At 38.7% G+C, this 12,500-nt stretch overlaps 1 pseudogene; it reads left to right on the top strand.

Annotated features, from left to right (window-relative positions):
• LOC138015163 (uncharacterized) overlaps nucleotides 1-12,500 on the top strand; it is an 18,390-nt pseudogene that overhangs the window by 943 nt on the left and 4,947 nt on the right.

The following is a 12,500-nucleotide window of genomic DNA, read 5'->3' on the forward strand; positions in this document are numbered from 1 at the left end:
AAATATCTTACTAATTGTACCTACGTTGTCGAACTCACAACTCGATTCGACCCGACGGTGGCTCGCTAGTCGTTTCAACCTCAGTCACGCCAATTTTGAAGAAAATATCAAGTGGCAAAATATTCCAAAACCATCAAAATGACTTATGGATTAAGCTATTAAGCTAAAAATCTGTACCTTGCTGAGTTCGCATTTGTTAGCGTTAATAGTATTTTTGGTCAGATGCTTCTGTTTTTCATGAGGGGTTTATTGTTTTGGTCTCCCATCCTAACACTAACCCCGCTGAACAGGGGATTAACTTCAGTGAAGTTTAGTATTACAAGGCTGTCAGATGCTCAGAGGGCACACTTGTGGTGAAAAGAAGTTGTGAGGGAACTTGAAAATTATCAACATGTCAGCCCAGAAGCCAATGTTTCTCGCTTCTCTTTTATTTGTTATTCTTCAGAGACTGGAATGCTGTATTTCAATACCACACAATTCAGTGCCTTCTGATTTTCTGTAGCACGTACCACAGGCAAACCAGTGTATGCTTCACGGAAGCATGTCGTTTATTTTTTCCGTGTCGGTAAAAGTCTTGCCTGTCACTCCCCTGCTTAGTGGTGTCTTTATGCATAGAGTCTTCTGTGCGTATTTTGTTAGGTTTGAGGGGGCTGGGGTAATGCGTAGATTTCTCTGGTGCACACGGGAGGACATTTAATTATTAACCTGGAATGGCGTTGAAAGTCATTGTAACGCAAACGGGGTTTTAGTGCATCTTTAAACAAAATATGCCCTTATAGAGCTCAAGAATGGAACGTCAATTGGATAAACAACTTAGGCGATGAAAAATAAATACCCGGAATCTTTAAAGCGATGAGTAATGGTCTTCGACAACAATTTCATTTTTCGCCGTTGGATATCACGTAAGCTTTAGCTTGGTACTATATACAACACTGAAGTCAAATGGCAATTCTTTTATGGATTTAACAAACACTGACGGAATCGAACGCCTTGAATGCATCACTGTGTTTACTGAAGTCGCATCTAAGTCGTCCGGCAAGTTACATTCATTTTATGACTCAACTCAGCAAAGGTAAAAAAAGATTGGAAATGTGACAGTGAAAAATTATTTGAATGAAAGCTTGTTGTTTCTTTTGTCTTGTATTATTTACCGTCAAGGTTCTTTTGAAAAGGGTTTGATGTGAACTGTCAGAAATTTATTTAATTGCATATGCTTTAGTGATTGCGTGTTTATATATATATATATATATATATATATATATATATATATATGTACTACTATATATATATATATATAATTACTATATATATATATGTACATAGAAGCAATTCAATGTAAACTCTCATTGTACCTGAAGAAGGCTGGTTTGGCCAGCCGAAATATAGTACATCACTAAAATCAAATCTACGTTGTATCGGCTCTTGCTTAAAATATTTAGTTTCTCAACTTGAAATAACGCCGATCAGATCAAGCCACTGATCCAACGTACACCGACAGGAAAATTGTCCACGGTTGCTTGCTTCGAAACTCTGAAATAGGAAGGGTTTCTTGCCTCTTATCGCAAATATGTTGTTTGTTTCAATAAATGTTTCGCAGGAAATAGACTACAAAACAGTCGTATTTTTTGCGAACGCGAGCGACACGGTAAAATAATATTCAAACGAAAGGTCTGGAGCGAGTGTAGAAACGGCGAGGGAGAATGGGGAGAGACGCGAACGGGCGTGTGAGGCTCGCGCGCTTCACACGCGAGGATTACGCTTACGGCGCTTCGCGCCTTCCGAAAATGGAAGAAAACGACTGTTTTGCAGTCTACGCTGGAAAAGATTTCTGTGAAATTTCCAGCTTTTGTAGACTTATCTTGTTGTGTAATTTTCGAGCTTAACAAATTTGCATACATGTGTTGAAATGTGATACGGGGAGAATTTTGTAGTAGCGCATAATAAGTCACGAAAATAAACAGGTCTGTTGGAAGCGTGCTTGAGGTCAACAAAATGAGTCCCAAAATCAGCAAAAAATTGTGACGCCGATGAATAATAAAGTAGCTGCTATTTCCAAAATGATGGAATTACCTGGTGATAAATAACCTCGTCTTGGAGAGTAAATTTTTGACTTTGCAGAAACAATGGTGGGCGATTGTGATCTTTGTTTTGAATTCGCTCATTTATTGTCAAACTTTATAACACTTGACAGAAAAAGAAACTTACGAAAACCCGGTATCTTGCCATCATTTGACACAGATGCTTCACTTTAGTAAACATTAGTATTACAAAGCTGTCAGATGCTCAGAGGGCACACTTAAACTTGTGGTGAAAAGAAGTTGTGAGGGAACTTGAAAATTATCATCATGTCAGCCCAGAAGCCAATGTTTCTCACTTCCCATTTATTTTCTTCAATCATTCTGGGTTCAGTACTTTGCTAGTAACCACATGTCTTCTCAGGCTATTTACCCAAGACTTCTACCATGGCACTACAATGATAGACAATACCAAAACAATATCGTGCACTGTTAGAGCTACATATTACGCAAGGACAACTTGAATCTCCTGGAAGACAACACACAGCTCAGTTGACATTTTATATGGAATAAATCGCTGTGTTACTTCACTACCACACGTAAGCAATGCGTGTCTATTTTTTCTAAAGAGGACAGGAATTTCTTCTTTCTACAAATGATTAATTAACAGGCCGGTAGCCAGGTTTTTAACCCCAGAAAAGGATCTGTTTCGTCGTACGAATGTGTGAGGACCTGTGAGCCAAAGGGCCTCTGACTTCTGGGTGACCCCTTAAATGGTCTTCTTAACATGAGGAGCTTACGCCGACTCAGGAATTCTCGGCTGGACGTCTCCTGACGGTGTAGATATCCATCACGCAAAGGCTAAAAACATAACACAAAAGCTAACCTTAGGCCTAAAACTTTTTGTTTAGGCCTAATTAGGCCTAAGGTTAGCTTTTAAGAATGTTTAGGATACTTTCTGTATTGGTGAAACAATGACCTGCAACCTGTGACCTGCGACCTGCGACCGGCGACCTGCAGATTAGACTAGCCGTCTGAAATTCTTGTAAAAACGTGGACGAAGCTTACGGAATAACTTTGGTTGGCCTCTGTGGGGGGATAAATTGAACAGTCGTCGTCTGAATGTCATGGATTTCTGTATTTAGATGTTTTCAAACGAGTTATGGAGGCAGTAAACAATGTTGACGTCGGGGAATTCGGTGCTGGAAGCCTTCCCGGTATACAGGCTCACGCTCAAACGTTGAGGTAAAATAATTGCTGTTAGGTTCAATTTCATGATATCAGGATATCATGATAGCAGGAAATTGATAAGTCTGTAATCAATATTGAATGTGCCTCCCTGTTACATGCTGGGAAATCAATTAGCCCGGAATGACATTTTACACAGCTCGATTGGGCATTCTAAATTTCCCAGTTCCTCAGTTATCGAGTTCCATAAGTATAAAACTTAAAAATGGTTTGCTTTAAAATCAGAAAAGAACCAATTCACCGTTGCTGTTGAGAAAAGTGTATGCCAGGCAAAACAAGTTGCATCTCGGCAGCCTGAAAGTTAACTGACAAAATAACTTGTCTGTGTTTAAATTAACAAATACACCAATACATCACTAACGTTTCATGTTTAACCGGAGAATTAAGGAAGCAGATGTTCGAAGGTGTAATAGCTGTTGAGTTTTATTCCTCAGTTATCGAGTTCCATAAGTATAAAACTTAAAAATGGTTTGCTTTAAAATCAGAAAAAAACCAATTCACCGTTGCTGTTGAGAAAAGTGTATGCCAGGCAAAACAAGTTGCATCTCGGTAGCCTGAAAGTTAACTGACAAAATAATTTGCCTGTGTTTAAATTAACAAATATACCAATACATCACTAACGTTTCATGTTTAACCGGAGAATTAGGGAAGCAGATGTTCGAAGGTGTAATAGCTGTTGAGTTTTATTCCTCAGTTATCGAGTTCCATAAGTATAAAACTTAAAAATGGATTGCTTTAAAATCAGAAAAGAACCAATTCACCGTTGCTGTTGAGAAAAGTGTATGCCAGGCAAAACAAGTTGCATCTCGGCAGCCTGAAAGTTAAGAATAATTTGCCTGTGTTTAAATTAACAAATACACCAATACATCACTAACGTTTCATGTTTAACCGGATGATTAGGGAAGCAGATGTTCGAAGGTGTAATAGCTGTTGAGTTTTATTCCTCATTTATCGAGTTCCATAAGTATAAAACTTAAAAATGGATTGCTTTAAAATCGGAAAAAAACCAATTCACCGTTGCTGTTGAGAAAAGTGTATGCCAGGCAAAACAAGTTGCATCTCGGTAGCCTGAAAGTTAACTGACAAAATAATTTGCCTGTGTTTAAATTAACAAATATACCAATACATCACTAACGTTTTATGTTTAACCGGAGAATTAGGGAAGCAGATGTTCGAAGGTGTAATAGCTGTTGAGTTTTATTCCTCAGTTATCGAATTCCATAAGTATAAAACTTTAAAAGGTTTGCTTTAAAATCAGAAAAGAACCAATTCACCGTTGCTGTTGAGAAAAGTGTATGCCAGGCAAAACAAGTTGCATCTCGGTAGCCTGAAAGTTAAGAAATAATTTGCCTGTGTTTAAATTAACAAATACACCAATACATCACTAACGTTTCATGTTTAACCGGAGAATTAGGGAAGCAGATGTTCGAAGGTGTAATAGCTGTTGAGTTTTATTCCTCAGTTATCGAGTTCCATAAGTATAAAACTTAAAAAGGTTTGCTTAATCAGAAAAGAACCAATTCACCGTTGCTGTAGAGAAAAGTGTATGCCAGGCAAAACAAGTTGCATCTCGGTAGCCTGAAAGTTAAGAAATAATTTGCCTGTGTTTAAATTAACAAATACACCAATACATCACTAACGTTTCATGTTTAACCGGAGAATTAGGGAAGCAGGTGTTCGAAGGTGTAATAGCTGTTGAGTTTTATTCCTCAGTTATCGAGTTCCATAAGTATAAAACTTAAAAAGGTTTGCTTAATCAGAAAAGAACCAATTCACCGTTGCTGTTGAGAAAAGTGTATGCCAGGCAAAACAAGTTGCATCTCGGTAGCCTGAAAGTTAACTGACAAAATAATTTGCCTGTGTTTAAATTAACAAATACACCAATACATCACTAACGTTTCATGTTTAACCGGAGAATTAGGGAAGCAGATGTTCGAAGGTGTAATAGCTGTTGAGTTTTATTCCTCAGTTATCGAGTTCCATAAGTATAAAACTTGAAAATGGATTGCTTTAAAATCAGAAAAGAACCAATTCACCGTTGCTGTTGAGAAAAGTGTATGCCGGGCAAAACAAGTTGCATCTCGGTAGCCTGAAAGTTAAGAATAATTTGCCTGTGTTTAAATTAATTTGAAATAAAGGGAATAAAGAAATAATTTTCCATTTTTTAATTGCATGATGCTGGCCGTTGTAAACGGTGTTTTAGAAAATATTTCAGATTGATTTATTGTGCCTCTAAACTATTTTGACACGTCACTCAAAATTAATTTAAAGTAATTTGAGATATTTGTCGTCGTTAAAAACTTTATGACGAAGTCGGACCAACAAATGTGTCGAGATTAACACCTCTCTCTCCCTTTGTTTCTTGCTCTGACTTTTTAGTGTGAGTCTTGTTACAACTCCCACTGAGATTTTGGTAATTTTTTTTTACCTTAACAGCGGCGACCCACATTCCTGACCCAAGTTAAGCTCCTCATGGACCCCCCAACTTGAAAAAAATTGTCTGGAAGGGTGCACGTACCACAGGCAACCCAGTGTACCCTCACGGAGGGTCTAGTTTTGATTAAAATTCAATGATGTTTTCTTTAGGAAGTTATAATATTTCAGTTTACAAAACCAAGAGTAAAAAGAATTTTGTTAGGTTGGATTTTAGCCTTCCTATGGTGCAGACCAACAAGTAAGCAGATGTACATTTCTGTTTTGTATGATTGTGTATAACCAACCAGAAGGCTTCTGTGACGACTCATCTTCAAGGCCTGATTCGCGTGTTACGCGGCGGCATTTAATTGATTGCGACGTTAAACAATTAGTGGATGAGGTTTTTGTGATATCCGGAATAATCAAGGTTGAGGTAAGTGTTATCAGCCGAAGCAGAAGGCTGAGACTGATAACACTTAACCGAGACCTTGATTATTCCGGATATCACAAAAACCGAATCTAATCATTGTTTTATTATACATTGTTTTGAAGAAAATAACGACAAACGCATTATCGCAGCGATCACAGTTTATTTTCAAACACATTGCTCTTGGAAATCATGCATTGCAGGCACAACCTACAGATTATTCACTAATCTGTAACTACAGATCTATTAGTGAATAATCTGTAGGTTGCGCTGTTTCCCAGAATTAACTGTAGGCTTTTAGCCAATGAGAAGACAGATGGTGACTACAATGTATAATAATTGCAATTATTAACCACACAGAAGTTTAATTCTGTGGTTGGATTATTACGAGAGGGCGGGAGTGTTGATTTGCATAACGCGAGGCTTAAAAGCCATTCATCTGCAGCAAGACTATAGCTAAGTCGCAGACAACGCACTGAGCAATTTACCGCGGATCAGACACTGTGAGATTTTGTGATTTGAAGTGATGAATGTAAGTATATTTAGTCGGTTTATTAGACATAAGAAAGATGCTGCTTCTATATATCAGTTGGCTTAATTTTTAGCCGGTTCATTTGAGTGATATTTAACAACTGTTCACCGAAGTAGAGGTGCAAAGATTACAAATAGCGAAATACTCGGAGGTGAATAGCAAAGGATACCCGGAGTTTGAGTAGCCAGTCAGCGCGCAAGTTCAACGCTATCCACTGTTGTAGTATATAATACTAATATCAGTGAATTCTTGGCAGGAGGCAAAGAGTAAGTGCTGCAAATTAAGTCGTTGGCCAGGACAAAAATACACGCGAGTGAAAACTTAGTTTTATCTGAACTGATTACCCTGTTTTTAAGCTACTGTTAAGATCAAAAATACTTCGAGTCAAATCATTTCCCGCATAATTATGAGTGTTTTAAAGTCTACGAAGGATTACTAAAAACTTTTTGACTACCATCAAGAGGTGCAATATTTCTCTTCTATACATTTGACTGATCTTTCCAGATCAGTAAAAACAAGAGTAAAGTGGAACATTCCAATTTATTAATAGGACTAACAAAACAATTTCAACAATTAGGAAAAATCGAGTCGACGCCTTTGGGAAGCATATGGTCGACATCATCAGTGGCGTTCTTCTTAAGTGTAGTAATTGTGACAGTTATTCAGTCAAAATTGATTTTATTGTTGGTTACATCATCAATATTTTAACCCTGTTTGTCGATAACAGTTTGTGCGCTGTTCGATTCCCAAAATAACGTCAGGTTGGATTAAACACTTTACAAATCTATTTTAAATATCTTACTAATTGTACGTACGTTGTCGAACTCACAACTCGATTCGACCCGACGGAGGCTCGCTAGTCGTTTCAACCTCAGTCACGCCAATTTTGAAGAAAATATCAAGTGGCAAAATATTCCAAAACCATCAAAATGATTTATGGATTAAGCTATTATTGTTCTAACATTTGGTTAAAATGGGTGCAGGTAAGACTTTGGGTTATGGAAAACTGCAGTCCTGAAAGCTATCAAAAAAACCTTATACCAATCCCACAATTTAAACTGTTTTAATGGACGCAGTGACAATTATTCGCTCTCTGAGCACCGTTTTCCAGTGAGGCCACATTGCGCGCTCACCCAGAAATGAGCAAACAACTTTACCCGGGAATGAACTCTTTTCATGTCAAAAGTGGAGGTGTCGCGTGGATGCACATTTCAGGCTTGACTGCTATTAGTTGGTTTTGGTTATTTGGACTTATTCATGCTACTAGGATCCTTTCAACAGCAGGTGGATTATCCTGCAAGGATTACGAACATGCTGGTTTATTTAAAATTTCTTAACTTTCGAAACAGCGCCTAAAAGGTAAATGTAAAAGGTAATGTAATTTTTATTCACGGTCTGTTGGTTACCTTGGTTAGCGTCTGTTTATCTCACGAGTCATTAGCTTCTGGGCGCCAAATTTATGGCATAGTCTTTCAATATCAACACGGTTCTCGAAATTGTTCTAGGGTAAGCACTGCAGTACTTTGTGCATGTTTTGGAGTCCATAAACAGGACTTCGTTGACAAAGAAATAAGTTTTTTCAGCCCTTACTGAAGTGGCAACCGTCCGTCGATGAGCGACAATTGGAGCGAAAGCAAAAATACATAACGGTCTAAAATAATAATAATAATAATAATAATAATAATAATAATAATAATAATTGTCGCAGATTCACTAATTGGAACTCCATGTCGAGTAAGGATTTCAATTAACAAAATCCGTCGCAAAATCCATTTTCGGATTTTGTGTTCGATTGGAAATCCCAAGATCCAGATTTTAAGAGCTAAATCCAGATTTCTCAATCGAACGCGCCCTTTTATTCAATCTGTTGGTTACCTTGGTTAGCGTCTGTTTATCTCACGCGTTATTAGCTTCTGGACGCCAAATTTATGGCATAGTCACGATTCTTGAAATTGTTCTAGAATAAGCACTGCAGTACTTTGTGCATGTTTTCGAGTCCATAAACAGAACTTCGTTGACAAAGAAATTAGTTTTCTCAGCCCTTACTGAAGTGGCAACCGTCCGTCGATGAGCGACAATTGGAGCGAAAGCAAAAATACGTAACGGTCTAAAATAATAATAATAATAATAATAATAATAGTAATAATAATAATAATAATAATAATAATAATAATAATAATAATAATAATAATAATAATAATAATAATAATAATTAACACTTACCGGCACATTGCTCGCTTTCCATGCAATGATCAAGCGCGCATTACAAGATCATAAAATTAGGCAATTATAAAACTGTAAATCATGAAAACTTGGCCTTATCAAATGAGTTTGTAAAGGTCGAATTACCACCGTGAAAGATTTGGAAAGCGGACGTTTCGAGCGCTAGCCTTTCGTCAGAGCGAATAGAGGAATTTGTGGGTGTTGTTGGTTTTGTGAACGCGAGGGTGTGGAGGAGCTTTGCCATTGGTGGAAATATGGTAACATGAATTTGTGAATAAATCAATGGAATGAGAGGCGTTCATTGATTCCGTAAGAATAGAGTGTACTTAGTTGAAAGATGAATTTTTGTTCGAGATTTTTGCGGCTTTCTGTGTTCCCGTGGTCTAAGGATAGGCCGCAAATTGTCATGTTGTGGTGGGAGTAATTAGGAAGATTAAAATGGCACGCAACTGGTTTTGACGCCTCTGTATCGTTTTTTCTACATCTCGTCTCCCTGTTTCTCCTATTTATATCTTCTTACATAGTGTGCAGTTCATGCAATAGATGGCATTTGCGGAGATACATGTAAAGTGGTCAGTGATTTTTTCTCCAACTACAACGAACCATGCAAAACCTGATCTTTACAAACGTTTCATTAATGACTCCGTCGGAGCTACTTCCTCCAGCAGAGAGAAACTCAACCAATTCATTACTTCAGTTAACTAGCGTACGATATAAACCAACACATTCCCTGGCATAACTATTTGCTGCATTCGTCCTCTCATCTAGACAACACATTCTCTCAGATTCTTAGACTGAGGCGCCTCCGGCTCTAGTGATGACTCCGACTTTAACAGCTTTAACAGCAACTACGAGGAATTGTGCCAATTTTTCAAAAAACGTGGCTATCCTGACTCCAAACATCGTGCCCAAGAAATCGATCAAGAAACCGCACTAGAAATAGAACGAAAAACCAACAGAATTCCATTCGCCCTCGCATACCATCCCCAAAAACGTGCTGTCAAAAATGTCATTCTCAAAAACTTCAAAATTCTCCGCCATGATCCCGAAACTAAACAGATATTTTCTCTACCAACACTTATTTAATTCAAACGCGTCTTGACAATATACCAGGAACTTTCAAATATACACGCACACGATGCGTTAACTGACCACTTTAAATGCATCCCCGAAAACGTCATCTCTTGCATGACCTGCACACTATTTAAGAAGATCTACATAGGCGAAACAAGGTACGAGATGTAGAAAAAACGACACAGATGCGTCAAACCAGTTGCGTGCCATTTTAAAAATCTTCCTAATCACTCCCACCACAACATGACAATTTGCGGCCTATCCTTGACCACGGGAACACAGAAAGCCCGCAAAAATCTCGAACTAAAATTCATCTTTCAACTAGGTACACTCCATCCTCACAAAACTCATGCCATTAATTTATGTTACCATATTTCCACCAATGGCAAAGCTCCTCCACACCCTCGTCTTCACAAAACCAACAACACCCACAATTCCTCTAATCGCTCTGACGAAAGGCCAACGCTCGAAACGTCAGCTTTTCAAATCTTTCACGGTGGTAATTCGACCTTTATCAACTCGTTTGATAAAACAAAATTTTCATGTTTCACTCTTCCACCGACGTAGCACCACAGTTTCTTTAAAAACTATAAATTTGTATAATAATGTAAAATCCTAATGACTGTGTAATTGAAAATGTAAAAAACCTAATGAATTCAATAAAATTGAACGTAAAAAAGAAAGAAAAAGTTAAATGAATATTAAATATTTAAGGAAGCTCTAAAAGACGTGTCTTAATTGGACGCTAAAAGTCTCTACGTGGAACGTATTTCTTAGTTCTGCTGGATTTCACAAAGCATGTGCGGCTACTCCTAATGATTGTCTTGGTCATGTGTGGATGCGGCGCGAGTAGTGTACCATTGGATGAGCGTAAGTTGTAAGCACCACGTTCCTTAACCGTGACAAGCTCACTGAGTTATGGCGGTGCGACACCCTGTATCACTTTGAAGGCGAAAAGAAGAACTTTTAACTGAATCCGCTGTTTCACTGGAAGCCAGTAAAGATGAAGTAGTAATGGGGTGATTCTGGAATGGCAGCATTGAAAACGCGTTGTATCTTATCAAGCTTGCAAGCGGGCAGACCATACAGCAGACTGTTACAGTAATCTAGCCGCGAGGTGATAAACACGTGGACCATAGTTATTTTATCTTCTGTGCTCCAAAACGGACGGATGCGGCTGATGTTAGAACGCTGCAGCGCCTACTTTAGTGACGAACGTGCGAGGACATACTTAAAGTAGAATTAAACCACGAACCCAGCTTTCTAGCACACGGTCGTGCTTGTATTACATCACTGCCAACCTGGATGATGTCGAAGTTAACCTTTACAAGCTGCTGCCTGGTACCTATGAGTAAAAACTCAGTCTTATCATCATTCAGCTTGAGGTGGTCACTAACCATCCAGTGACGAAGGCCATCGATTCAGCTACGCATAGCGTCGATAGCAGCCTCGCCATCACCTGGCGCGTTTGGGAAGAATGCGAGGAACAACTGTGTGTCATCTGCGTAGACAACTTGCCAAGGTAGACCGTGAACAGAAGAAGACCTAGACTGCTGCCTTATGGGATGCCTTGCTTGAGCGGAAAGATGGAAGAAAGTCCACCTTTCCCAACAACACGCTGTGATCGATCAGCAAGGTAAGACGAGAACCACTCCAGCGCCTTGTGAACTACTCCAAACTTGCCTTGCAGGCGATCAAGGGATCAAGGAAAATCTGGTGGTGCACGGTATCAAAGGCTGCGCTAAGGTCTAGAAGTACCAACAGTGTAACCTTTTGCGCTTCCATGTTCGTCAGGATGTCATGTTTCACCTTGATCAGGGCCGATTCAGTGTTGTAATACTCTTTATAAGCGGACGGAAGCTTGAGGTGCAGACCGTTTGTTGTCATATAGTCAGTCAGCTTAACGGCTACCGCCTTCTCAGTTAACTTCGACACGTAAGGCAGGTTGCGTCACCCATGATTGTTATAATACTGCCAACCAGAAGCTATTTGGCTGTTGAAACAATAACTTCTTTTGTTCCGTGGTTGGCAAATCTCAATATCAAAAGAAATGTGACGTCAATGTTGTAAACAAGACATCGCTATTGGGTATTTGGGTCTTTGTTAAAGCAAAGACGAATTTTAATCATTGAATAAGACCAGAATGCATTGACACTGCTTCTCAAAAAAGACAAACTTATGCGACAGTTTATATAATGTAGCTGAAGTTACCCAGGGAAAGGCTGTCGTCACTCCGGGCCAACTTCCCTTTATAATGAAAGAAATAGAGGATATTACATGGCCGCGCGGGGATATGAACTTTATCTTAGAGTGCTGAACGTATCCGCTCACACGAGTGAGCGAAGCGAACGAGTGAGAAATACTTTCAGCTCGAGAAGATAAAATTCGTATCCCCAAGAGGCCATGTAATGTTCTGTTTATTATATAGATATTGATGAAATGTCCAGATTTAAAACAACTTGTTTTACTCATTTTCGAAAAGATGAAAAAGTGGTCACCAACCCCTAAAACACGCATGTTGTGTAACATGAAGCAAGATATGAAAGTTAAGAAAAACAAATCACGA

This window comes from Montipora capricornis, chromosome 9, assembly GCF_036669925.1.
Source record: "Montipora capricornis isolate CH-2021 chromosome 9, ASM3666992v2, whole genome shotgun sequence".
NCBI lineage: Eukaryota > Metazoa > Cnidaria > Anthozoa > Scleractinia > Acroporidae > Montipora > Montipora capricornis.